Source organism: Mus caroli, unplaced genomic scaffold, assembly GCF_978045245.1.
Source record: "Mus caroli unplaced genomic scaffold, Mus_caroli_1 scaffold_5, whole genome shotgun sequence".
NCBI classification, from domain to species: Eukaryota; Metazoa; Chordata; class Mammalia; order Rodentia; family Muridae; genus Mus; species Mus caroli.
In genome coordinates, this window is record NW_028227260.1 from 133811486 (window position 1) to 133825085 (window position 13600).

Consider the following 13600-nt stretch of genomic DNA (forward strand, 5'->3'; position numbering starts at 1 on the left):
TATAAATAAGGCTGCTATGAACATAGTGGAGCATGTTTCCTTCTTACCGGTTGGGACATCTTCTGGATATATGCCCAGGAGAGGTATTGCGGGATCCTCCAGTAGTACTAAGTCCAATTTTCTGAGGAACCGCCAGACTGATTTCCTCAGTGTGTTTCTAATGGATCCTGGACAGCAGACAGGACAAGGGCCAAGTCGGACCCTAAGGCTCCTTAGAGCACACAGGACAAGTGCCAAGGCTCCTCACTGAACCCCAGATCAGCTGCCAGCTCTCTGATCCTATCCCCAGGCCCCAAGATTGTGTCCACCAAGGGTTCACAATCCTCTAAGGCCCTGGCCTGTTCAATCCTCTGCTATGAGGTACCTCCACCTTCATTTTACCCTCAGAAGCCATCGGAAATGGCAATCAGGAGGCTTTTCCTCACATAGTGGCCTCCTTGAGATGCCCCACCCCAGTCACACCTCAACCCTGATCAGAGCCAATTATTACTTACAGTTTATCTCAGAGGTGAAAACCTTCACAATTGCACCCTTCCGTGCTCGGCTCCTCAATGGTAAAAAAACCTTTGTCAGCAACGATGCCTGGAGAGAGGCTTCTGAGGACCCTTTGTGATGCCAGCTGGAGAAAACAGGTCTCACCCAGGGACTGCGCTGATTGGCTGAATATACCCTGCGCATGCGTGTATGGAGTACCAGGCACCATCACTTTGAAGGGAATTTTCACAGTTCTCTCCAGAAAGATAAAGAACAAGGTAACTATATATTCATGTCAAGAAGACCCAATGCTCCATCTACAAAAAACACTCACCACCACCACCACAACCCACACAAAAAAGGCCTTGTATTGGAGAAACTTGGGATTGGGGAAAGCTGAGGATTTCAAACATCTGAATATTGTAAGTTCAAGGCCAGCCCAAGCCAGGTCAGCCTGAGCTACAAAGGAAGATCCCATCCTACAGAACTAAAATTGAGAGAAAAAGCTGAACTTGGTGGTGCAAGTCTTTAATCCCAATACATGGGCGATTGAGACAGGAGGATCTGTAGTCAGAATCCTTCCCAGATTACTTATTAATCTCTTGCATTGCCTCCTCTTTTTCTTTTCATTCATTCATTCTTCCTACTCCACTCCCCTGTCTACAATATCCATACAGACTATACCAAAGGAACACATCATAGAGAAGACAATGAAAAGGGAGGAATCCTCAGTGTGTTTCTAATGGATCCCGGACAACACACAGGACAAAGGCCAAGTTGGACTCTAAGGCTCCTTACAGCACACAGGACAAGCTCCAAGGCTCCTCACTCACAGCCCCATGCTCCCCCGACCCCCAATCCTGCAGCCAGCTCGCTGATCCTATCCCCAGGCCCCAAGATTGTGTCCTCCAAGGGTTCACAATCCTCTAAAGCCCTAGCCTGTTCAATCCTCTGCCATGAGGCACCTCCACCTTCATTTTACCCTCAGAAGCCATCGGAAATGGTGATCAGGAGGATTTTCCTCACATAGTGGCCTCCTGGGCTTGAGATGCCCCACCCTGTCACACCTCGATTAACTGTCCAACAACCCTGATCAGAGCTGATTATCACTTACAGTTTATCTCAGAGGTGAACACCTTCACAACTGCACCCTTTCCGCGCTCAGCTCTTCAATGGTAAAAAACCTTTGTCAGCAGCGATGCCCAGACAGAGGCCTCTGAGGACCCTTTGATGCCAGCTGGAGAAAACTGGTCTCACCCAGGGACTGCGCTGATTGGCTGAATATACCCTGCACATGTGTACATGGAGTACCAGGCACCATGGCTTTGTTTGAAGGGAGTTTTCAGGAGGTGGGAATGAGCTACCAGCTTTAAGACAAATGATTTCCAGTTTCTAGGTTTATGAGCCCTTACAGAGTTGAAAAACTTGAACAAATGTGTGACATATGAAACACTGCAAACAGCACTACTTTATTTCAACTGTAGAGGTTCCTGTAAGCAATTTTGGTTTTTATTTTATTATGTGCTTAAACATTTAATGTTTGTAGACTTTTTCTGCATGTACATATGCACACCACAAGAGTCTATGCTGTCCTAAGAGATCAGAAGGGAGCATCCAGATCCCCTACAATCCCTGGTACCCTCCTGTCTCCACCTTCCTAATACTGAGCTTGATTACAAGAGTGTGCTAGGCCCTGCAGCCCCCCCCCCCCCATCTCTTATGTGCTAGGCCACCTAGGCCCTCTCTCTCACTTATGTGCTAGACTGCACAGGCCCTCTCTCTCTCTTATGCCTCTGTTGCCTACAGAGGCTGGAAGAGAGCACTGATTATCTGAAACTGTTCTGTGCATAAATTGTGAGCCACGATGTGGGTGCTTTGTGCCTGGTCCTCTGCATAAAATGGGTGCTGTTTATTTGTTTGTTTGTTTAATTATTTTTCAAGACAGGGTTTCTCTGTGTAGCCCTGGCTGTCCTGGAACTTACTCTGTACACAAGACTGGCCTCGAACTCAGAAATCCTTGGCCTCTGCCTCCCAAGTGCTGTCATTAAAGGTGTGAACCACCACTGCCCAACCAACAGTTGCTCTTAACAGCTAATTTTTCCATTTTTCCAACTAGTCTAGTGGGTACTTCATGTATCTTAGGGCATTCCTCCCATTTACTTTCATAGTTTTCTTACTTGTGCATTAATTTTTCAAAAAGTCTATAACTTTGAAAAAGAGCAAAGAGGGATATATGGGCTGGTTTGGTGGAAAGAAATGGAAGGGAAAAGTTGGGTGCTTAATGATAATAATAATAGAAACATTTTATTGTTTTTAAGTCTATTATTATTAAAGTGTATGAGTGCTCTGTTTATCTGTTCACCTGCATGACAGAAGGGGACATCAGATCACTTTATAAATAGTAGTAAGCCACCATGTGGTTGCTGGGATTTGAACTCAGGAACTGTAAAAGAGCAGCCAGTGCTTCTAATTGCTGAGGAATCCCACCAGTTCTAGAAATATTTTTTGATTTAAGTTTTATTGCATTATAATAAGAAAATATACATAATTTCAATTTATCTGAATTTGTTAACATTTAAAAACTTATTTTGAGTAAACAGACTTACATCACATTCTCCTTTTCCTTTTGTACCCCAACTCCTCCAGCTGATGCCCACTCAAAACGTATCAGACCTTTAATTTTTTATCATGTTCTTTAAAATTTATAAAATGTTGTAACAATAAAAATGAGTATTAAAAGTTGTTTGATATAAAACAATCAATTGAACAGACTCATGTAGATCTTTGTCTACAGCAATATTGAAAATACATTTTTCTCAATATAAATTTTAAATAACTCCAAATATATTAACTGTATGATATTTTATAATAATATATCACTATTAGATTTTTAATGAACATAAATAAATAGTCTTTTTGTTTGTTTATTTGTTTTGTTTTTAGTAGAGCTTAAGAATCTTGGCTTATAGATTATGCTAACAGGACCCTGATATAGCTGTCTTGTATGAAACTAGGCCAGTGCCTGGAAAATAGAGACATGGATGCTCACAGTCATCTACTGGATGGAATACAGGGTCCCCAGTGTAGGAGCTAGAGAAAGTACCCAAGGAGCTGAGGGGGTCTGCAACCCTAAATGAGGAACAACAATATGAACTAACCAGTACCCCCAGAGCTTGTGTCTCTAGTTGAATATGTAGCAGAGGATACCCTGGTAGGCCATTTTTGGGGGGAGAAGCCCTTGGTTTTGAGAAGGTTATATGCCCCAGTACAGGGTACTTTCAGGGCCAGGATTGGGAGTAGGTGGGTTGGGGAGCAAGGGGGGGAGGGTGTAGGGGACTTTTGGAATGTAAATGAAGAAAGTATCTAATAAAAATAAAATTAAAAATCATGGTTTACTGTAATACAAACAAAATAAGAACGGTTTGTGGATATTGGAGTTCATTGTAATAAGGCTGTATTTCAATGTCCCTCACATCACCAAAGGATTTTACTACCATAGTATCTAAGCTAAGCTAAGTAGTTGACAGTTCTGCTGCACCAAGGAATGAATTGTAGGCATGATTTTTGGATACCGATTTCCTGCTATGGTCAAAGATATTTGACTTGAGTGATTGTCGTCATTCTCAGACAACAGGGAAGAGGTTACATTCATTTAAGAACTGGTGTGCATTAAGATGGTTATCCCTGAAGTCATTCATCAACTATTTCAATGAAGTATACTTGGTATACTTGTCTGTCGCTGTACCAGTACCATGCAGTTTTTATCACAATTGCTCTGTAGTACAGCTTTAGGTCGGGCATGGTGATTCCACCAGAGGTTCTTTTCTCCTTGAGAAGAGTTTTTGATATCCTAGGTTTTTTGTTATTGATTTTATTTGATGAATTTGCAGATTGCCCTTTCTAATTCATTGAAGAAATTTAGTTGGAATTTTGATGGGGATTGCATTGAATCTGTAGATAGCTTTTGGCAAGATAGCCATTTTTACTATATTGATCCTGCCAATACATGAGCATAGGAGATTTTTCCTTCTTCTGAGATCTTCTTTAATTTTCCTTCAGAGACTTGAAGTTTTTATCATACAGATCTTTCACTTCATTAGTTAGAGTCACGCCAAGGTAATTTATATTATTTGTGACTATTGAGAAGGGTGTTGTTTCCTATCTGCTTGTACTAAGGTCAATTCTAAGTGGATCAAGGAACTCCACATAAAACCAGAGACACTGAAACTTATAAAGGAGAAAGTGGGGAAAAGCCTTGAAGATATGGGAACAGGGGAAAAAATCCTGAATAGAACAGCAATGGCTTGTGCTTTAAGATCGAGAATCAACAAATGGGATCTCATAAAATTTCAAAGCTTCTGTAAGGCAAAAGACACAGTCAAGAAGATAAAAAGGCCACCAACAGATTGAGAAAGAATCTTTACCTATCCTAAATCAGATAGGGGACTAATATCCAATATATATAAAGAACTCATGAAGGTGGACTCCAGAAAATCAAATAACCCCATTTAAAAATGGGACTCACAGCTAAACAAAGAATTCTCACCTGAAGAATACCGAATGGCAGAGAAGCACCTGAAAAAATGTTCAGCATCCTTAATCAGAGAAATGCAAATAAACCCTGAGATTCCACATCACACCAGTCAGAATAGCTAAGATAAAAAATTCAGGTGACAGCAGTTGCTGGCTAGGATGTGCAGAAAGAGGAACACTCCTCCATTGTTGGTGGGATTGCAAGCTTGTACAAACACTCTGGAAATCAGTCTGGTGGTTCCTCAGAAAATTGGACATAGTACTACCGGAGGATCCCGCAATACCTCTCCTGAGCATATATCCAGAAGATGTTCCAACCAGTAAGAAGGACACATGCTCCACTATGTTCATAGCAGCCTTATTTGTAATAGCAGCCAGAAGCTGGAAAGATCCCAGATGCCCCTCAACAGAGGATTGGATACAGAAAATGTGGTACATTTACACAATGGAGTACTACAAAGCTATTAAAAGGAATGAATTTATGAAATTCCTAGGCAAAGAGATGGACCTGGAGGGCATCATCCTGAGTGAGGTAACCCAATCACAAAAGAACTCACATGATATGTACTCACTGATAAGTGGATATTAGCCTAGAAACTTAGAATACCCAAGATACAAGATACAATTTGCAAAACACATGAAACTCAAGAAGAATGAAGAGGAAAGTGTAGACACTTTTCTCCTTCTTAGAAATGGGAACAAAACACCCATGGAAGGAGTTACAGAGACAAAAATTGGATCTGAGACGAAAGTATGGACCATCTAGAGACTGCTATACCTGGCATTCCATCCAATAATCAGCCTCCAAATGCTGACACCATTGCCCACACTAGCAAGATTTTGCTGAAAGGACCCTGATATAGCTGTCTCTTGCGAGGCTATGCCGGGGCCTAGCAAACACAGAAGTGGATGCTCACAGTCAGCTATTGGATGGATCTCAGGGCCCTCAATGTAGGAGCTAGAGAACGTACCCAAGGAGCTAAAGGGGTCTGCAACACTATAGGTGAAACAACAATATGAACTAACCAGTACCCCCCCAGAGCTCATGTCTCTAGCTGCATATGTATCAGAAGATGGCCTAGTTGGCCATCATTGGAAAGAGAGGCCCATTGTTCTTGCAAACTTAGCATGCTTCAGTATAGTGGAATGCCAGGGCCAAGAAGTGGGATGGGGGAGGGGAGTGGGAGGGAGGGTTTGGGGGACTTTCAGGGTATCATTGTAAATGAAGAAAATACCTAAATTAATAAAAAAATTTAAAAAAGAGTAACCTATAAAATCCTCTTCTTCAGAATTTATATAATAATTATATATATCAAGCAAAGCCTTCAGTCTCACTCTTTGCTGTTCTCTTATAAGCCACATCCCAAATTAATTGTCTACGTTTATTTTGTCTGTATAAATAGTTTTGAAATATGTAAGCTGTTCTGAAATCCATAGTATAGTGTAAAAACATCAAATAAACAATCCTGCTAATAGAGAGGATGAGTTAGGAGAAGCATGATATCAAGACCATTATGGTACACACAGCAAGACCCTGTTATGTACAAACAAGTAGAAAGTGTATATGGATTGTACAATATTGGACCTATTAATCCCATTTACCAAATTAGAGACAATAGAATGGCAGCAGGTCAATTTGTAATTTCTCGTATTTTTGAATTTCAATCTGTTAAGTCATGTTGGTAATATTAATTTTCATATTAATAGATATTAAGGAAAAGTGATTGTTACTTCCTATTAATTTTCTCGTTTGAGGTGGAATTATGATTGTGTGGATTTGTTGAAATATTACTTTCTTGCTTCTTCTAGGGTGTAGTTTCACTCCTTGTGTTGGTGTTTTCCATCTATTATCCTTTGTAGGGCTGGATTTATGGAAAGATTATGTATAAAATTGGTTTTGTCATGGCATATATTGTTTTCTCCGTTTATGGTGATTGAGAGTTTTGTTCAGTATAGGAGCCTGGGCTGGCATTTGTGTTCTCTAGAGGTAGAATAGATGCTGGGACCAGTATCCTATTTTGAAAATACATCCATGAGTTGAGAGATGAGGCCTTCCACTGGCCTGTGTAACCTAGTGCCATGTTCTAGGTGCTGCTAGTGAATGGGCAACCAAGTGACACCTCCAGTGACAACAGAAACCACCTCTTTCAGAATCCAACCTAAGAATGTCAGGCAGAGTTTATTTTGGCTGTCTCGTGGTAGCTGGATCTTATAGAGAGAGGGTGGAACTCATATATCTCTCCAGAAATTGCTTTTAAGTACAGTCCTTTATATTTTACAGAGAAGGAAAAGAGAGAAATCACTTCATGAAGGATAGCACCCAAGAAAGAAAATGATCAAGGCAGCTTTAGAGCAACACACCAATGTGCCCAACACTAGTGTTTTCTAGTGATCTGGTGTTGTTAAGTACGCAAGGAAGCAACTGGACCATAGATGGGCTGGAGAAAGTCAGATTGCTTTTTGTTATTGTTTTATCTTATTTTAACATTTCCCTTTTTCAAGCTGCCTCATTTTAGTTTTTCCCTGCTGTTAAGTAAGACCCCTAGTCTTCTGGGGTACATTCAACCTTACTGATCTCCAGGTGACTAGACTTGGCATGATCAGAGTGGAAACTGAGCATTTCACAACCACTTGCCTACTTCTGGTCATCTCAGTTTCTCTTTCTTTACTGATAATTTCTTCAGCATGCAGCCTATGCCATGATTCACAGGCAGGTACTACAACTGCTTCTGCTACAGTATTAAATTCAATTCCATTCTCTTCTTCAGAACTTGTTAACATTTGAAGATGTAGGATTGCACTTCTATGAGGAAGAATGGGCTATAGTGAACCCTTCCCAGAAGACACTCTACAGTGATGTAATGCTTGACATCTACAAGCTAACCACCTCTCTAGGTAAAGATAACTCCTTTCCTTTGTGTATATGTTGTGTAACCTGGTCTGTGCTCATGAAAAGTACACCCTGGGAGAAATCCCCTGTTGGGCTATAATTGATTTAGATTGCTTCTTCACTGTTGAATCAGGAACTTCTATTTTCTGGATTCAGATTTTTCATCAGATGTTTGGCATGCAGTTAATTATCTCTGTTAAACTACTCTTTTTATCTTCATTCCATGGGCTTCTGCAGAATAATAGTTCCTTTCTACGTTATTTTTGTCTTTTGGTTTATTTGTTTTGTTTTTCTTTTTCAAGATGCAATTTCTCTGTGCAAATCTGGCTGTCCTGAAGTTCACTCTGTAGACCAGGCTGACCACAAACTCACCTGCCTTTGCCTTCCAAGTGCTGGGGTGAAAAACATGCACCACCACCACCACCACCACCAGTACCATCACCACCACCACCACCACCACCACCACCACCCGGATCACCATAAAAGTTCCTAATTTTAGTGAGGATAAGTTGTTCCTGTTAGAATAAATGTTTCTGCCATGAAATCTAGAACTCTTAACTCCCTTAGCCATAGATAAAACTTTAAGTTTTCCTAAATCTTTTCTTTTTTTTTGTTTTCTTTTGTTTTGTTTTGTTTTTCAAGACAGGGTTTCTCTGTGTAGCCCTGGCTATCCAGGAACTCACTTTGTAGACCAGGCTGGCCTCAAACTCAGAAATACGCCTGCCTCTGCCTCCCAGATGCTGGGATTAAAGGCGTGCACCACCACTGCCCGGCCCTAAATCTTTTCTTTTGTGCTTACATTAAAAAAACATGCAGATTTGAATTAATTTACATAGAGTGTGAAGTTGAGGCTGAGCCTGATACTGATTATTTTTCCTATTATGAGTCAGGGCTCTCAATGGAAACAGAAGGTACAGCACAAATATATATATATATATATACACACACACACATATATATATGATATATATAATTTATTGTTATATGTAATATATTTTATTATTTGTACTATTTTTATTATATATTATACTTTATTATATATATTTTAGTTTATTAAAGTGAATTGCAGGATGTGGTCCAACAACAGCTGCCTAACAAATGATGTTCTAAGAATCCAATAGTCGTCCATTCAATGAGACTGAATGTCCCAGGTGGTTTTCAGTGTATTCTGGAATTCTGAAAAATGGGTTGTAAGGTGAGTGAAGGAATGGACTTGCCAACGAGGGCAAACAGGCAAAGAAAGCAAACTTTCTTCTTCCACATCTTTTATATAGGCTGCAGAACTTTTATATAGCTGTGTGCCAGGATAAAGGTGGCTTTTCCTACTTGAAAGGTACAGATTCAAAATGGATCTTACCATTTCAAATTATTAAGAAAAAATTCCTTTACAGTCTTACACAGTCATTTGGGTTTTAGTTAATTCCAGATATAGTCAAGTTAACAACCAAGAACACTCATAACAGTGTCCAATTGGCTCCTCATCATCTATTGAGAATTCGAGACTTCCTTCATTGAATTGCTTGTGTGTTTTGTTGAAGGTACTTGGCAGTTTGTATACATATGTCCAGACTGAGCTCTTTTACCTTTTGTTGTGACTTTTGAACTCTTATAAAATTATAGATAACCCCTCTTATCTATTGTACAGAATTTTTCTACTTTATCCATCTTTGTTATTCTTTGCACTGTGAAGGGAGAGATGGCTCAATGGTCAACAGTACATTTAAACCTTCAGAAGAACCCACGTTCTGTTTATAGCACCCAATGAAGCTCAAAAACTGCCTGTTGCCAGGCAGTGGTGGTGCACAACTTCAATCCCAGCACTTCGGAGGCATAGGCAGGCAGATTTCTGAGTTCGAGGCCAGCCTGGTCTACAGAGTGAGTTTCAGGACAGCTAGGGCCAGGGGTAAACAGACAAATCCTGTCTTGGAAAAAAAAAAACAAAAAACAAACAACAACAACAACAAAAAACCCTACCTCTATCTCCAGGTCTTCTGGTCTCCTTGGGCCCTGCACACATATCACACACACACACACACACACACACACACACACACACACACACACACACACACACAGCAGTGTGAATTCACTCCAGGAACTCAGAGAATAAAAAGCAACTTGATAATAATCGTGTGAGATGAGTTTTGTCTAACACCAAAAGAATCTGGCCTGGAACCGATTTTTTAAATTATTTAATCAATTAACATCCCAACCCTAGTTTTCCTTCTCTTCTTTGCTCCCTATCCTCTCCTCCCCTCCTGCCTCCACAGTCCACTCCTCCTCACTTTCTCTTCAGAAAAGAGGAGATCTCCCATGATAGCACTCAGTCTTGGCAATTGTAGTTGCAGTAAGACTACTCATCCACTCTTATTGATGATAGACAAGGCCTGGCAGAATTGCATCCTATTTGCTATGGAAATAGAGCTCAGTGGGAGGCAGGCTAGGTGAATAAATCTTAAGAAAAATGCACCCTCGGTAACCATAATCTGTTCATTATATTACAAGTACACCTTTACTTTTTTCTCTTTAATCTTTTTACAGTTTCTACATCATCCAGGACTGGTGGACACAGTGCTCTTTTAGTCAAATTACAGTTTTGCATGACTTAGCATTTCCCAGGGAGGTTTCTTGATAAGCCCTTTAGAGCATCAGTTTCTTGCTTTCAGCTCTTCCTTCATCATGATGAATAAACTATAAATACAGTACATAGCCACAGTTTCTGTCATCAATGAGGAGTTGGTCAATGAAACTGCAGATTGTGAGCCTCTGAACTTGGCAACGGTTTACAGATGCTGCTGTGAGCTAAATGAGGAACTAAAAGACAACTTTGTCAGGCCCTCAGGACTTCTTGTGCACACTGTCACTGGATAATAATATGGGTAATGAGAGCTGGCACTTTAGAGCAGAGTCATTTGTCCCTGGTCAATATGGAAAGTTTTATACATTTCTTGAATGTCATCTACGGAAATGTAATAAATTTTAAATTGAAATTATTTAAGAACAACAACAACAACAACAATACTAATAATACTAATAATAATACAGTGACACTAATGAGCCAGCAGTAACAGGGCATTATCTCCTATGACAGAAATTGAATCAGGCATTGTGTATACACCCATAATTTTAATTATGAGGATCTTGCTTATTTTTGTGTATATATAAGTGGATTCTCGCATGGATGTTTTCCCCCTCTTAAATTCTGAGCATGTGAAGAAAACTGATGTTTCTCTTACTTATACTATTAGGCAGATTGCATAAAAGCTTGTTCATCTTTTCCCATTTCTAAATAAGCATTTTATTTCAATTTGTTGCCATATTGTATGCTTTAACTGTTTGGTAGTTGTCTGTTTATTTTTGATTGATCTGACATATAAAACCAGTCTGATAGAAAAAATTTTAAAGAATCATATTGTATACAGAGAACAAATATGAAAGGTTTGTAAACTGAGAAGAGTCTCATTTTGCAAGTATGGTAAAGACCTTAGAGTTAGTAATCAAGGACACAGAACACAATACACAGCAAACAAAAGTACATAACACACTCAAATAGACCTGCAGCCATCAAATTAGTGAATGTAAGGACCTTTTAAATGGAGCACAAATCCTCCCCCATTCTCCATGAGAACACAATGGAATCCCTGTTGTCTCCAAAGACTTTGAGTAGGGATTCATCCAGCATCCTTTCTCTTCTATTTGATTAGACCTGACTCAAATCTGCCATGATCAAAGGGCAGGAAAAATAGACCCATTCATCCACTTGGATATGTGTGTTTCCAGTTAGTGTTACAGGTGATCACATGCTTAGACAACTAAAATAGAGCACATCTATTCTAGTACAGTTCTGGAAGGCAGAAAGTATAAAAATCAAGGGGCTGGCTAGTTTTACTAGTGTCTGGCATATTGGTTGGCAACCTGTAGGTTGTGAGTCCTTGTGACGTTTTCACAGGAGTTGTCTAAGACTATCTATATATGTCATATATTTATGTTACAATTCATAACAGTAGGAAATTACAGTTATGAAGTAGCAAAAAATATAATTTTATGGTTGAGGCTCACCAGAGCATAAGGAAGTATATGTATGAAGGAACTGCAGCATTAGGAAGGTGGAGAACCACATACTGGAAGCTTGAAAACAGAAAGCCTGGTGTGCCTCCCAGCCTGGCCTTGGCATCAGTCTAAGATCTGCTTCTGATACTCATCTTCTTGTTTCCTTTTACTTCTTGTGATCATATAGGGATAACCTAGATAGTATAGTCTAAGGCCCTATCTGAGGACATGGTCAGAATCGGTTTTGTGAAACAACGTGCTGTAGTACCATTAGGAGAGGGCTGTCTTTGGGACCAATGCTCTTCTGTATGCCTGTGTGAGCTTTGCTTTCTTTGATTTTTTTCTGCTACTAACTTATTCTTCCCCAGTTGGTTTGTTTGATTTTATTAGATAATTTCTTTATTTACATTTTAAATGTTATCCCCTTTCCTGGTTTCCCCTCCAAAAAACCCCTATCCCATCCCTCCTCCCCCTACTCACCAACCTACCCACTCCTGCTTCCCTGTCCTGGCATTCTCTTACACTGGGGCATCCAGACTTCTCAGAACCAGGAGCCTCACCTCTCACTAGTGTCCAACTAGGTCATCCTCTGCTACATATGCAGCTGGAGCCATGGGCCCCTCCCTGTGTACTCTTTGGTTGGTCTTTTTTTTTAATTGGATATTTTCTTTATTTACATTTCAAATGTTGTCCATTTTCACAGTTTCCCACCCTCCCAGAAGCCCCCTATCCCATCCCCTCTCCCCCTGCTTCTATGAGGCTGTTCCTCCACCCACGCAACCCCTCCCACCTCCCAGAGTGATTGCTAGCAAGGTTACCTCTCAGTCTCCTTATCATTCAACACCATATTGGGATCCTGCGGATGAAGGGGAAAATATGACCAGATTCTGGGCATTGCAGAACACCCTCCAGTACATCAATCTCAAGCCACACATGGGTACATCTTCCTCAAAAACATCTCATCCTGTTCATAGCTGTCAGTTTGCGTTTTGGGTACCTCGGCCAAGATTGAGGTGTCTGCTGCCTGCACAAGCACTGCCCACTTCACTTTGGGGATCATCTGTGCCAAGAAGTCAGGGTTGCACTCCGTAGGGTTGATGCGGATCTCAGTGGCCTGCAGGCACAGCCAGAAGACACTCATGCCTATGTCCCGCATATGGGAGCTTAGGAAACTGTGGATGAGCAGTTTCACATTGTCACATCAGAGTTCCAGACAGGATATATATATGTGTGTGTATATATATATATATATATATATATATATATATATATATATATATGTATATATACACATACATACATATATATATAATGTATATATATATACATTATATATATACATATATATAATGTATGATATATGATAAATATATATATGTATATATGTATATGTATATATATATATACATATATATATATATATATATATATATATATATTTATCATTCATTTGGGTATTTATTTACATTTTCAATGATAGCTCCTTTCCCAGTTATCCTTCAAGAAATCCCAATCCCATCTCCTCCCTTCCTTTTGGAAAAGGCTTAGTTTGTGTTATACTTCCACATTGCTCTCTATCACTGAGGGAAGTCATGGCAGGAAGCCATGTAAGATCATAGGCAGGGTACATGGAGAAAGGCTGCTTATTGACAT

The 13600-nt window shown here is 40.0% G+C and overlaps 1 pseudogene; it reads right to left on the reverse strand.

Moving 5' to 3' along the window:
• Positions 1-12761: 12761 nt before the first annotated feature.
• LOC147004815 (multifunctional methyltransferase subunit TRM112-like protein pseudogene) lies at positions 12762-13148 on the reverse strand (annotated as a pseudogene).
• Positions 13149-13600: the final 452 nt, after the last annotated feature.